A 16,188-nucleotide genomic window follows, 5' to 3' on the forward strand; every position below is an offset into this window, starting at 1 on the left:
CTTGACAAACAACGTGACCAAAAGCAGCTTGGAGGGCGGAGAGTGGATTTGGCTTTCCTCACCCTGGGCACGTCCAGGCATCACGGAAGCTCCAGCGGGAGCAGAGGCGAGAACCATGGCGGAAGGGTGCTCACTGGCTTGCTTCAAGGCTCACATCCATCTCCCGTTCTTACGCATCCTAGGGCCACCTGTGAGGGGTGGCCATGCCACGGAGAGAGGCAGTTAAGTGTGGAGAAGTGAGCCCACCATGAACATCTCCTGTGTCTTAATTCATTCCAGGTGCCATGCTCCCATTTCCAGCCCTCCCAACCCCCAATGGCTAAGTTCTCCTTGGTGTTAATAATTTCCCCATCCATTTACATAAAGTGCCCTGTGCTTTGTAACCTACAAAGCTGACACACAAACAGAAAATTTCATGCTATTAATTAATTAATTTGTTTTTTTGAGACAGGGTTTCTCTGTGTAGCTTTGTTGTCTTTCCTGGAACTCACTCTGTAGGCCAGGCTGGCTTCAAACTCAGAGATCCACCTGCCTCTGCCTCCTGAGTGCTGGGATTAAAGGTGTGCGCCACCACACTCAGCCTCTTTGCTTGTTTTCTTGAAGCAGAATGAGCTCCTGAAGGAGATAACCATTTCCTACTTCTTTCTTTTGCCAGCAGGAATTTAACACTCCAGGGGGATTCTGGGTAACTGAACTGAAATGTCATACCACCACCACCAAGGCCAAGACAATGCCTTCATAGCACCCGGCAGTCACTCAAATCAGTTTGCCGAGTTATGATTTCTCCCGAAGTGCTTTTAACCTCACTTTAAATACTGTTATTATCGCAAGTGGCACATCAAGGCAGGCAGGCTCTGCAAGAAGGCAATTCTTGTAACGAAAACCTGGTTAGCATCCAGATTTGTTGGACATGTGAATAAAAAAAACTGGAAGTGGAAATTGCCATGTGTTGGAGTAATTATCCCCAGGTGCTGGCATCATGGAGGAATCTTGAGTGTGTGTATTTTGAAGTTGACACAGTAGGCATAGATTAACTTGTGTAACAAAGAACATGGGCACACACATGCAAACAAAAAGTTATACAGATATTTGACAACATGGAAACAATAGTACTTCATTTTGACACATTCAATGCTTTGGAGAAGTTAATTGGGGTGTGAACTAAGCCAGTGAAACTGTTTTTGCTCAAGTGTTTTCTTCATTGTATTACTCTTCCTGAGCTGAGGACGGAACCCCGGGGTCTTATACCTACAAGGCTAGTGCTGCCCCACCAGGCTGTGTGATTCTCCTTCCTGAACCCTGCTTTCTAATAACCAAACAGCTGGTTCAAAGCCATCTTATAAAACTAAGTGGAGGACTCGCTGAGGAGTTATATTGATAACGTCCTTATGTCTGGAGCCCCCATCGGTGAAGGAGCATGGGGGAAGCCATGCTGGCTGGCCAGGCACAACACTCACTGGACCCACCTTAAAGGCTCCTGGAGAGACTTTGAGAAGTTTTTAAATTATGTGTATGTGCATATATCTATGTGCGGGTGCCTGCAGAGGCCAGAAAAATCTATTTCCCCTGAAGCTGGAGTTACAGCTGACTGGTGTACTGGGAAACAAACTCTTCCTCTGAAATGGCAGCCTGTGCTGTGGCATCTCTCCCACCCCTGGGGAGTAATTTTTAACAGGTCAGAAGCCATCATTTGATGCAGCTGTGAGAAACATGCTTGAACCAGTCAATCAGAGGAAGGGACTCCAGAGACAAGCAGGTATGTCTCACAGGTTGGAAGTCAGGACTTGGGAGGGGACTCACAGCTGGAAGGCATTCCTGTAGCCCTGTGGCCGCTCTGTTGGGGCTCCACTTGATTTCCTATGACTCTTTGTGCTTTCCTCCTGCTCCATACCCAACCAGGCCAGACCTTTCCAGTTTCAAAGTCTAGAACTTTCATATACCTTGGAAAGAAAGAGAAGTTAACTGGCAAGCATTTGCTCTGATGGCCACCAGCCCATAAGAAGAACATCTGTTCTATTTGGAAAAATGCCCTCCTTCCAGACCGATGAAACCCCAAGTCAGGGCACAACTCAAGCTTCTCTTGCACCTACTCACTCCCCTCCACGTGCCCATGGCACAAGCAGACAGCACACAGCGGCCTGTGTATACCCTGACCCAGTCCATGTGGCCCAGTAGGGGCAGCAGAAGCACATAGTGAACCTCTAGGAAGGTGAGTGGGGGGGGGGGCGGGCGGCACTCTCTCTTTTGACCCCAAGCTTAAAAAACAAAACAAAACAAAAAAACTTGAGAAGCCACCATCTTATCTTCCTCAAGCAAAACACGCAACAGTGGGGTGGGGACACCAGATCTGGGCATAGTCTATTAAAAAGCCTGGAGCCATTGTCGGCAAGCACAGTGAATAGAGCTGAGAGATGTGTTGCTGTGTAGAGCTATGGAAAAACAGAGAAGTCAGAGCTTAGTCCGAATCCTCCATGCTAAGGTGTAACTACGGTAGTTTGGGAGGACTCACTACTGAGTCCTTGATCAACTACGCCTTGATCAATGGTTGAAGGAAGGACGAGTTCTTCCTTGTGAAATTTCCACATCAGACATTTGGAAATATCTGGCTGGCAGGGGTTATGTCTGCCTATAAAGGCAATCACAATTTTCCTCTTTGAACTCGGCTCGAACCCACTCTCTATAAACCGGTTTGTGGTTTTCTGGAATCTGTTTGTAATTGTCAACTTCATTCCTATATAAGACATAAAACTCCATCTGTGTCACTGGAGCACCTCGGGTCTCCCCTGCATTTGGTTTTTCTCCTCAGTCCTTGCTCTCTCCTGCTCTGGAGGAGACTCTGGGTCCCCTTGGGCCCCGTCAGACTCTCCTGGTGGACCATTGTCCCCTCTGGCTTCCCTTCTTTTCAGAGCTCCTCTGACCCAGTTCCCCGACTGCCCTTTCCAGAACTTTATGCGTAGCTGGGCACACATCTCAAATATTGTTCTGGTAGAAGTCACAAGACATTTTTCCTCCTATAGTTGGAAGTAAACGGTTGTAATTGACCTTAGGATATTTTTGGAGACATTGGGTGGGTTTTCTGTTCCATATTTTATTATCAATTTTCTGATATGATATAATTCCAATTTAATTTATATATAAATTGGATGGGGAGTCTTGGTAAGAGGGCTGATGGACATGTGCACAAGTTGGCATGGATGACTGAAGTTTCCTCTGGGGTAAGAACTCTCTGAATTTCTTCTAGCCACTTCCAACAACAGGGTGTAATCTTTTTTTCTTTTTTTCTCGTAGATTATTGGGTTCCTTGTTATGTCTTAGTGTGTGTGTGTGTGTGTGTGTGTGTGTGTGTGTGTGTGAGAGAGAGAGAGAGACAGACAGACAGACAGACAGACAGACAGAGACAGACAGAGACAGAGACAGAGACAGAGAGACTTAAGCAACTATTTGGTGGTATTTTGAAAAAGTTTAAATATGACAAATAAAAACAGATTGCCTCATTTGGGAGACCATTGGTTAGGGAGGCTGCTGGGGATTTGTAGGGCCAGGTTGTTAAAAGCAGATAAAAATCCCTAAACACCAAAAGACCCTCATGGAAGGTCATGAGATGCAATGATTTTGTGTGTAGTTAGGAATCTCTTTGATGAGCTGCAGGGGCTGGGAAACTTGGAATGGCAAGCCAAGAGCAATCTTCACAAAGGGTTTTCAAAGTGTTTCCTATCAGGCAGGAAGAGGCAGAGCGGGGACGCCTGAGTGAAGTAGGTTATTGAGAAAATGATGTGCTATTTATGTCTCTGATTAATAGCTGGAAACCTTTTGGGGTGTTGGTAAGGATCCAGGAATTAGGAGACACACATGTAAAAGAAAAGAAAAAAAAGACAACAAATATTGTCAGCATCATTGGGGAATCGTGAAGCTTGGTCATCAGGCCATTTTGCATTGCTGTCAGGAGGAGATGAGGTTGTCACACGTGGACGTTGCAGATGAATGAAGATGCCTGTCTGTGTTTGAGGGATGCTGCCGAGTGCAGATCAGCGAGAGAGTCGCACACTGTATTTTAGACTCTCTCAGGGACTAAGGAGAGCAGGCTAGTGCATCCGCTGCCGGAGCAGCTATGAGCAGCTGCTTCTACCCACGGTGGTTCTTAGGCTTTACTGTAAAACAAGGAAAAATGGCGCCGTCGGACTGACCTCAGTGGTTCTGACTTAGAGGTCTGGAGCTCAGCCTGGGTTTGGCAGCTTTGAAAGCTTTTTCAGATGATTCTAAAACACGGAAGAGTCTGAGCACCCTCCTCATGGATTTTCTTCCTGCTGTAAACATTTAAAAATGAAGTTGCTCTTGGAGGTTGGGCTGACCATGGAGAACTGAGTTTTTACTGAAGAGTGTGTTTGTTAGCAACCATCTAAAGCACAGTAGAATGTTCTAAGGTGTTCTTCAGCTGCGTAATTCTACCAAGCGAGAAAGTAGGTATGAATAGAAAGTCATAAAACCTTAATCCTGAATTTAATTGAATGTAATTTTCAAAAATAACTTAAAGCCATAGGGGTTTTGTGAATGCTGAAAAGGACTCAGTACACATTTGTTTTAACAAAGGTTATCATCTATAATTTGCTTTAAAAAAGAAACAGGCAACGGTTCCTGAACTTTGGTGAGGAAGAATAATTTTTTTCACTTAGATTTTGGTCCCACACTTAGTGGTTTAAAACAACAGTGTTGGTTATTTTCCCCAGTCTGTGGGTGAGTGGCACTAGTCTACTGATGTGAGTGGGACTTGGGGAATCTTGGTTGCACTTGCTTGCACGACCGAAGTTAATGTGTGAGTCGGGTGTGGGCTGAGTCTAGGGTGGCTTTGCTTACCTGTCTGTGTCTTTTCAGCTGTAGAGGCAACAGGGGGGGGTCATGTGCTCTCATCCTCTAGCAGGCTAGCCTGGGCTCACTCATATTATACACACCTTCACACCTTTAGGGCTCCAAGAAGGCAAACCCAGTGCACAAAGACTTTTTCATTTCTGCTTGTACCATCCTATGGGTCAGTGAGGACCAGTCCCCAAGGTCGCCTCTCTCTGCTGTCATATGTGCTCTGTGTCACTAGACAGGAAGTGGTAGGAGAATTATTTAGATAAGAGAAAATTCAAGAGACACAAAAGTCAGCAGGGTGGTAGGGGGTGCACACTTTAATCCCAGCACTTGAGAGGCAGAGGCAGGTGAATCTCTGAGTTCGAGGCCAGCCTAGTCTATAGAGTGAGTTCCAGGACAGCTAGGGCTACACAGAGAAACCCTGTCTCAAAAAAGTCCCTTGAAAGAGAGAGAGAGAGAGAGAGAGAGAGAGAGAGAGAGAGAGATATTAAATATGCTGGGTGAATTATCAGGATTTCCAGATTAAAAGAGAGGTATAAGGGTATTTGGGTATTTGGACATTATATTTGGCGTTTTACATATTTTCCACTTGTGACATTGTGGCTGTGTAGGTGAATGCTATTGAAAGGTACATACTTAGGGCTGAGGAGATGACTCAGTCAGTAGAGTGTTTGCTGGGCAAGTATGAGGACCTGAGTTCAGATTCCCCAATACCCACGTAAAAGCCTGGTGCTATCCTTTGAGGCTCTCCACTTAATATCACTGCACTGAAGGTTATGAGCACATCTCTCTCTCTCTCTCTCTCTCTCTCTCTCTCTCTCTCTCTCTCTTTCTCTCACGCCACTTCTCTTGCTTTGATGCTTTCAATTTTTTGGCTAGGATTACAGATGTGTGTCTTTATAACCAGCTCTCAACATGAATTTGGAGGGGGCACAAAGTCTCAGTCCTTAAGAATAGCTCATCTTTATTGCCATTGTGGGGCAGCCCCTGTGCTAAGTAAGCACTTCAGTTCATGCTCAGAACAGTGCTTTGAGGGAAGTGTTGGGGCACTGAGGCTCAGGGCATCGAGTGATGTGTCTTAGGGCATTCAGCAGAGGGCAGCTGAGCTGGACTGGTCTGACTGACTTCAGGATATGCTCAATAACCACCATATTAAAAAGGCTCCCCAAAGGCAATAGCAGGATACTGAAGGACCTGGTTGCTTAGCAATCACTAAACATTTAGACTGTGCTGTTGAGCAAGTGTCCCGACTAATGCTTGATTTTCTCTTGTAAATGTTCATTTCTGTGGTCAGCTCTAAACCCAAATCAGAGGTGCTTGGAAGAGCTCTTTGTTATTACTTGCATAACTGATCCTTCATAAGTGTAGGTATTGGATGTATTCACATTTGAAGTATTACTCACACAGCTTTCTGAGGATTCTGGAACATTTTAGTCCTGCTCAGATAATTCACAGACTTCTCAAGTTTAGTGTACACAAGCATCAGTGAAAACAAAGACTCTGAGCATGCTCATGCTTTAGAGAAGAGCTACAACCCCTTCCAAAATCAGAATGCCTCATTGTTTTTGGCATAAACACCAAAACGATGCCAATTTTTTTCTGGTCATAAACGTTTTGCTTTGGCCTGACTTAATCTTTCCAGAATTTCAAAGAGTTGGCATTTTTATAAAAAGTATGTGGCAATAATTACATGATAGTAGCCAAATGTCCTCTCTTTGTAATTTTGTAAATATGTCCCGAGGTAAATTAGGGTGGTGAGGGTGACCACTTTCCAACACGGATGCCAGCACTGAGTTTGTGTCCTTGAATACTGAGTTTAGAGGAGGCCAGATGAGTGACTTTCTCAAGTCAACTGGGAAAATGGAGATCATCAGTTTCCAAAGTGGCTTCATTTTAAGGTATTTGGAGGGGGGTGGGAAGGTCATTCAAGGCGACAGTCCTGACAATGCCGCATTTTGAACACTCTAACGTGCTATCTTAGTTAGGGTTTCTATTGCTGTGAAGAGACACCATGACCATGGCGACTCTTATAAAGGAAAACATTTATTTGGGGTAGCTTCAGAGGTTTAATCCATTATTGTCATGGTGGCATGCAGGCAGACATGATGCTGGATAAGGAGCTGAGAGTTCTACATCTTGATTTACAGGGAACAGGAAGTGAACTGTGACACTAGGCATAGCTTGAGCATAGCAGACCTCAAAGCCCACTCCCATAATGACACACTTCCTCCATCAAGGCCACACCTACTTCAACAAAGCTAAACCTCCTAATAGTGCTGCTATTGGGGGCCACTTCCTTTCAACCACCACTCACGTTAAGTCATAACTCCCCTTCTCCTACACGCAGGTCAGTGTGACGAGATGAACTGCTCCCCCACTTTTCCTTGAAATCTTACTGTTAAGCAGAACTTTCGCACTTAATCAAGGTTAAGATGCGGGTGTAACTGGAACTGGATGCCTTCCCACTTACCACCTCTACTGAAGCTAACTATGAGGTGGACAGAGATTGCTGGAGGAGACATTGTGCTCAGGTCTGGTTTTAGGAAAATGAAGTAGAGACCTCCTGTCTCGAAGAAAAACATTCTCCACTTTCAGTCATTAAAAAAAATAGTCTCTATTTGAAAAGGCAAAAAGTTTCAGGGCTTAAAAAATTAATTTATAAATTGGTGTGTGTGTGTGTGTGTGTGTGTGTGTGTGTGTGTGTGTGTGTGTGTGTACATAGGTGTGAAGAGTTGTTATTAGGTGTCTTCTTCTCTTACATTTTGAGGCAGGGTCTCTCACTGAATCTGGAATTCACTGACTAGACTATCTGGCCAGTGATGTTGGGGGATCTGCCATCTCTGCCATCACTGTATTATGGTTACAGACCACACCTGGATTTTTATGTGGGTGCTGGGGATCTAGACCAGGTCTTCATGCTTGTTAGAAGGCACTTTACTGACTGAGCCATCTCACGAGCCCCAGCGACCAAGGACCACATGGGAAACTGGGTGAGGCAATGAGCGAGCGATCTCCTGCTAGAGACTAGAAGAAGCATGGCCTTGTCAGTGACTTGATTTTAGACTTCTGGTATTTTGTTAAAGAGCCATATGAACCCAGGATACTCAGGGACTCTCCATACCAGCTGCTGTTTAGAACACATGGAAATGCTAGGAATGGTAGCAAACCCTGTAATCCCAGCACTCAAGAGGTTGAGGCAGAAGGATTCCAAGTTTGAAACTATCTTGAGCTCCCCAGCCATTCACAGAACTCCACTGCTGGCAATAACTCAAAAGACACAACTTCTCTTCTTCATTTCTCTCCAAGCACAACTACTATGGTTTGCCTGCCCAGTGTTTATTTCTCAAATTCTAATTAAATGGTCCTTGAGTTTCCTTCTGAGTCTGTTTCTATATTCCTCTATCAACAATACTATGAACTTCCAAAAGAGAATTCTGATTCCCTACTAACTTGTGTCTTGGAGTCTTTGAGACACAAAGAACCTTGGCATTGCATCATGGGACACTCTGAGAAGTCCCGCCTGTCACAGTAGAAAGCAGACTTGGAGTAGCTCAAGGAGATTATAACACAGATTTAAACACGGGGCTGATAGAGAAGTGTTTGGGGAGAGGACAGCGCACACTCAAGTGGATGGGTGGACTTCTCAAGCTGGGATTGTCTTCATAATGGCCACGGATGGTGTTTCAATGGGTCCTGAAGTTCTTGTTTCTCTACTGCTGCCATGACAACATAAGAGAGGAAAGGTTTATTTGAGCTTACACCTCCAGGTCATAGTCTATCACTGAGCAAAGTCAAGGCAGGAACAGAAAGGCAGGCCTGCTGCTCTTCCATACAGCACTACCTCTGCAGAAAGGACTCACTTACAGCCAAGAAATGACAGCAGAAATCATGGACAATGCTGTTTGATGGCTGGAGCAGCCTCGTGCTTAGCAACCTTTCTAGAACATGGTACCACCCATGGTGGGCAGGGCTCTCCTACATCAATGACCAATCTAGGCAGCCCTGCACAGATGTGCTCACAAGCCAGTCTGATCTAGACAGTTCCTCCCTTGAGCCTCTCCTCTGAGATGACTCAAGGCTGTGTCACGTTGACAGTTACAGCTAACTAGGAAGATCTTCAGAGGGTTGCTACAGGGTTTAAATGTGATCCTGGAGTGACTTTTGGTCGACATTGTCTGTTTTAGGTATCAGCACAATGGTGTCTTTGTTACTGTGGCTCAATAATACAATTTGAGCTCAGGTGTTGTGATAAAGTTAGCACTGCTCCTGCTTCCGAGGAGGGTCTTGGCTGTTCAGGTTCTTGGGCATTTCCATGTGAATATAGCTGTCTTAGTTAATATTCTGTTGCTGGAGAGAAGTAGCTGAGAGTTCTACATCCAGATCCCCAGGCAGCAGGGAGACAGAGAGAGAGACAGAGAGAGAGAGAGAGAGAGAGAGAGAGAGAGAGAGAGACAGACAGACAGACAGACAGAGAGGCACTCTGGGCTTGGAATGGGCTTTTTGAAACCTCAAAGCCCAGCCCCAGTGACACACTTCCTCCAACAAGACAATACCTCCTAATTCTTTCAAATAATACCACTCCCTGGTGACCAAGGATTCAAATCTATGAGTCGATGGAGGCTGTTCTTCTTCAAACCACCGAAATAGGATGTTTTTCTCTAGTTCTGTGAGGAATGCCATGGGGCTTTGATGGAGAGTGAATTGAATCTGTTGTGTTTCTTATGTTAAATGAAATAAACCACACCCAGATAAGTAACTTAGAGATGTATGCACATGTATGCATGTGTGTGTATGTGTGTAGATCATGAAACTAGAAGAGAGATCGTGAGATGAGAGGAAGAGATCTTAATAAAATGAGGGGGAGGGAGTGATGGAATACACACGGTGAGCGAAACTGACTAGGAAGGGCATGGAGCTGAGGAGGGGAATGACAGAGAACAAGATCTGACGACACATGCGTGACATTTCCATACGAACACCATCATGTTGTACACCCTCCTAAAGCATTAGTAAGACCTGAAAAGAAGATTTTCCAGCAGATGAATTTAAGAAAGAAAGAAAAAGATACCATAAGCCCCTACGGTAAGGGGAAAATACAGCCAAATGTAGTAGTGGGGAGGACACTCTGGAAGCACAAAAGAAGAAAGAAATGGAGAAAGAGAAAGCAAACCAAACATGAATTAACGAAAGGACATAACAAAAGCACTGAAAAAAATTGAAACCACAGTGCATTCCAAATCCTGCTAAGTGTGTAGGAGAAAAGGAAAAGGAGTCAAATGCACACAAAAGAACAGACAAGGTGGGGATAAGAGCAGCTTTCTGTGTCCTTGGAAGTGGAGCCTGCCAGCCCTGCTCAAGGCAGGGGTGTCAGTTGAGAGCTCATCTTTCTTTTGGTTCTTACTATTGCTGAATTGGTATGGGACAAGTGTTAGATGTCCCGCAGACCTGTGTTCATGGAGGCCTCAGCTGATTGTGCTTAGGTTTTCATTCTGTGGGCTGTGGGGATCCTCATCCTCTCCAGAGCCCCCACATAATGCTCCTCTCTGTGGCTGTTTCAGCAGGAGAGTGTCACCCAAAGGCTTAAGGTGCATTTCGCTTATTAAACCTGCATCTCCCCAGCTTGGCTCTTTCTTTTATTTCATTTGCTATTTCCAGACTCAACCATAAATAATGTTACATTCATAGCAATTCCTCCAATTTTGGTATCTTTAGTCATGTGGTTACTGATGACATGTTGGTAGCTGTAACTGATGGACCTATATGCCTGTGTCATGTGTTATTTGATGCTGGTGGGGCTACAGCAGTCTGTTTCCTCCTCACTGAGTGGTACTGAGGAGTTGAGTCTTTCATGGGAGGCTGCTTAACAAGAACATCCCTCCCCAAATCCAGAAGAGATGTTTAAACCAAGAGATGTGCAAATCACAACACAAAACCACAAGAAACATGAAAAGGCCATGTTACTCCTCTAGAAGTTTTAGCTCCTTCGCTGAGCTCAGAGACATGGAAGCAGGTAAAACGCTAGAAGAAGCTTTCAAAGTTATGTTTTAAATGATCATGACAGAAGCAGGTGAAAGTCAAGAACACAGAGGGAAAAGTTGGCAAGATGGATGAGGACATTATTAGTATGGATGAAAAGGTTGGCAACATGGAAGAACTCAGCGAGGAAACTGAGATCTGATAAAAACAACACAGAAATGTTAGAAATGGAAAACCCAATGATGAACATAGAAACACCGTGGAAAGTACCATCAAAGATGCAACCAAGCGAAAGAAAGAATATCAGGGCTGGTGGATGAGGCTGGCAGTATTGTATTCAAATATTGATAAAGGAAAAGTAAATGATCAGGACCACAACGTCTAAGAATTTCTAGATATAATTGAAAGACCAAATCACAAATTTCCACAAGAGGAGCTTAGGTAAACGCCAAAGACACAAAGAATATCCTCAATGGAATTATAGCAGAAAATGTCCCGAATCTAGGGAAATAGCCACTCATATGGGAGAACCCCTAACAGCTATGACGACCAGAGAAGAATACCTCCATGACATACTGTAGTTAGGATGTCGAAAATACAACAGCAGAATAGTAACAGGTCTCTCATTGGCAATTCTCAGAACCCAGAGAGAGGCTGATTGTATTCCAAGCCCTGCCAACCCAAAATGGTAGATCCAGCAAATCAGCCTTTAAGACTGGTGAGTAAAAAGAAACATTTCCAGGCCAGCATGAGCTAAGGCAGTTCATGACTATTGAGCCAGCTCTGCAGATGATGCTTAGAGGAACCATATACACCAAGGAAGAAGGAGGTGATCCCAAGAGCACAGGAAGAAATACATTTCAGAAGAGGAATGGCTAAGCACAGAAAACTTGGGGAACCCATCATGTCCAACACAGTAGGGCAGCAGATGGTTGATGCTAATAAGTAAAACCCAATAATCTAATCAACGAGAAACAATCAGCAAAACTAGAGGAATAAGCAAATATGTCTCAATAATAATCTTGAATGTAGTAACTTCAACTCACAAATAAGAGACACAAACTGGCTGGCTGGATTCAAACTAGACAGAAGTATTTTTCCCCCAGACACTACCCTTTACTGGCAAAGATAACCACTTACTGAAAGTCAAAGCATAGACAACCATCTATCAAGTGAAATTAAATCTAAAACAGCAGTCATAGTTATTCTGATAGCTGATAAACTAGATGTCAAACCAAAGGCTAGTCAGAAGACAGAAAGAAGGCCACTACACATTAATAGAGAAAATAAGTCATAAGAAATATTTAATAGCTGGGCAGTGGTGGCACATGCCTTTAGTTCTAGCACTCTGGAGGCAGAGGCAGGTGGATCTCTGTGAGTCCAAGGTCAGCTTGGTCTATAGAGCGAGTTCCAAGACAGCCAGAACTATACAGATAAATCTTGTCTCAAAATGCCAAAAGAGAATATTTAATAATTATAAATATACATTTACTAAACAATGGATTCTCAGTTTTACAAAGCAAACACTATTAGACATAAAAGCCAAACAGATCCTAACACAATAACAATGAGTGGTGTCAATATCCCAGTCTCATCTATAGATAGGCTGTTCAACCTAAAAATCAAAAGAAACCTCAGCTTAAAACAGTTCAAATGGACATAACATGTGCACAGAATATTCCTTCCCACAGAAATGGAATACACATTCTTCTCAGAAGCCCATGGAATCATCTCTAAAACTGGCCAAAGGCACAGATCAAATCCTATACAATACAAAACCATCAGAATAATCTCTTGGATCTTATCAGACCATAATGTATAAAACTAGAAATCTATAGCAAGAAAAACTATAGAAAAGACACAGATAATAGAGACTCAGTGTTTCATTCCGGAATAACCAGTGGATTATTGAAATGTCAGGGAGGCAATATAAAGGTTTCTAGAATCAAAGGAAAATGAAAACACAACTTACCAGAAGTTTTGGAATTTGCCTGTGCTGGCTGATATTGGTTGTCAACTCAACTATATCTGGAATGAACTAAAACCCAGACAGACGGGCACACCTGCAAGGGGGTTTTTGATTGGATTATTTGAGGTCAGAAGATCCGCCCTCAATCTGGGCTGCAGCTGATGGCAGCCAACAGAGAAGGACATGAAAGAAGGAAGCATTTATTTTTCTGTCTGCTTGCCCTCACTGTCACTGGCAAGTTTATTTACCATGTTGCTGAGGCATTCCTTCACTGGTATTAGAACCTACTTTTTGGGATCCCAATGTATAGACCAACATATCTCTAGGAATTCCTTGGGACTCCAGCACCAGGTGGCGACTGATGAGACCAGTCTCATGGACTGAAGAATTACATGAATCTTGGCCTTTCTGCTAGGAGACAGTGACTGTTGGACACCCAGACCATAGCCTGTAAGCTACATTAATAAATCTCCTTTAATATATACATATAGATAATGATAGAATACACACACACACACACACACACACACACACATTCTTGCTAAGGCAAGTTGTAAGAGGAAAGTTTAGAGCTATGTGTGCTTACATTAAAAAAATCAGAATAATCTCCAACCTAAATCTGTACCTTACAGTTTTTTTAATAATAAGAAAAACCCAATCCACACAGCAGTAGATGACACAAGATAATAAAGTTCAGAGCATAAATTGACAACATAAAGAACCAAAGAGTTGTTTCTTTGAAAAAAAAAAAAAAGTTTGGCAAATTCCCAAGCAACTACCCAAAAGAAAGGGGGAGAATGCCCACAGCAATGAGATTTGAGGTGAATAAGTAGATGCTCTTAGGGAGTCCAAATAGACACAAAGGATCATGTGAGAGTACTTAAAACTTACATTCTAGAAAAATGGAAACATTTGAATAAATAGAGAAGTTCCTAGACTCACATGGTTTACCAGAGTTAAATCAAGATGATGTAGACAACTTGAGAGGACCACAGCAGTTGGTGAGATTGGAACAGTAACAATAAAGAAAAAGTCCAGAGACTAGAAAAGCCTGAGACCAAATCAATTTACTGATCAATTTTACCAAACCTTTAAAGAAGACCTAACATCAATATTCCCTAGACCATTCCATGAGGTAGAATGAGACAGACCATTATACCAGTTCTACAAAATCTGCATCACTGATAACGAAATGAAACCAGAGCACAGCAAAGAAAGAAAATTATGGACCAATTTCCCTGATAAACATAGCTGCAAAAGATCTCAATAAATTCCCACAAATTGATCAAGAACACATTAAGAAGATCATACACCATGATCAAGTTGGTATCATTTCAGGGATGTAAAGTTGGTTCAAGATACGTAAATAGTAAGTCAATTCAACTCATGCAAAGACTTAAGGAGAAAATATACACGATATATTCAACAGATGCAGAAAAAGCCTTAAAGTTAGACAGTCCCTCATGACAAAGGCCTTGAAAAGATGAGGAACAGAAGTAACATACCTTCAACAATAACCGCCATGGGAACAGACCTGTCATGCATGGTATCACATGCCTTTAATCCCAGCATGGCAGGCAGAGACAGGAGGGTCTCTATGAGTTTAAGGCCAGCCTGGTCTACAGAGTGAGTTAAATGTCAGCCAGAGCTATATAGTGAGACCATGTTTCAAAAACAAAACAAGCTGGGCGGTGGTGGCGCACGCCTTTAATCCCAGCACTCGGGAGGCAGAGGCAGGCAGATCTCTGTGAGTTTGAGGCCAGCCTGGGCTACCAAGTGAGTTCCAGGAAAGGCACAAAGCTACACAGAGAAACCCTGTCTCGAAAAACCAAAAAATAAATAAATAAATAAAATTTAGAAATAAATAAATAAATAAATAAACCACAAATGCCCAAAGTGTTATAGTCACTATTATACTAAATGGGAAACTGAAAACATTTCCTTCAAGAATCTGTAATGATACAGGGAACACATTCTTCCTATCCTTAGTGTTCAAAGTCTTAGCTAGAGCAACAAGACAAGAGAAATGAAAGAGACACAAACAGGGAAGGAGGAAGTCAAATTATTCCAATTTGGAAACAACATGAATTTTAAAGACCCTAAAAACTTCACCAGAAAACTCAGAGGCCTGATAGACATTTTCAGCAAAGTAGAAAGAACAACATACAAAACATCAGCAGCATTTTGTACATTAGCATTGAACCCACTGAAAGAAACCAGGCAAAACTTCCGTTCACAACAGCTTCAAAAATAAGTAAATAAAGGAGCACACAAAGTACCTGTGAGAAACCTAACCGAGAAGTAACAAGAGTCATAAAATGAAAACCTTAACACACCGGGGAGCAAAACCAAAGAAGACACTAGAAGGTGGACAGACTTCCCATGCTCATGGGTGGGCAGAATCAGGATTGTTAAAAAAGGCCATGCCATTTAAAGTGACCTACAGATTCAGTGCAATCCCTGCCAAAGTCTCCACCCCCATCACCTCCCCACCTCCCCACCCCCTGCTCCCCCACCCCCCCACCTCCCCACCCCTCCCACTCCCTCACCTCCACACCTCCCCACCTCCCCACCCCTCCCACCCCCTCTCCTCCCCACCTCCCCACTTCCTCACCCATCCAACTTCATGCCTTCTTTATCTCTCTCTTTAGAAAACAAAAAGGCAAATAAAAAAGCAAACAAACCAAAATAAAATAAGAAACCACAACAAAAAAAGCACAAAAAGCACCACATACACACCATAAAAACACAAAATCATAAATCATAATATACAAGCAAAGGACCAGTAAGATTCGAAAATGCCCAAACAAAACATGAAAACAAAACATCCCTCAAAATACCATTGAGTTTGTTTTGTGCTGGTCTTCTACTGTTGGGCATGGGGTCTGCCTTTATGTGTGGTTTGTATATCCAGTGAGACTCTGTTGAAGAAAACTTATTTTTCCTTTGCAAGCAGCCGTCAATTGGAGAGAGCTTCCTGGTTTGGGAACTCATGTCCACTTACCGCTCTCTGGGACACTGTCTGGCTTGAACATGCACAGGCCTCGTGCATGCTGCTAAGTGAGTTCATATGTGTGTCAGTCCTGTTGTGTCTAGAAGACACTGTTTCTGTGATGTCCTCCATCCCCTGTGGCTCTTACAATCATTCTGCTTCCTCCTCCTCATAGGTCCCTGAACCCTGAGGGGACCGATTTGATGGAGACATCCCATTTAGGACTCTCTGCATATTGTCCAGTTGTGGGTCTCTGTATTAGCTCCCATCTACTGTAAGAGGAAGCTTCTTTGATGACAGCTGGGCAAAACTACTCTCTGGGTGTAGTGGAATGCCAACTGGAGTCATTTTATTGATGTGTTCCTTTCATTGAACAGTAGCATTTCATTTTCTCCTAGCA

This window comes from Onychomys torridus, chromosome 4 (genome assembly GCF_903995425.1).
Source record: "Onychomys torridus chromosome 4, mOncTor1.1, whole genome shotgun sequence".
Classification (NCBI taxonomy): domain Eukaryota; kingdom Metazoa; phylum Chordata; class Mammalia; order Rodentia; family Cricetidae; genus Onychomys; species Onychomys torridus.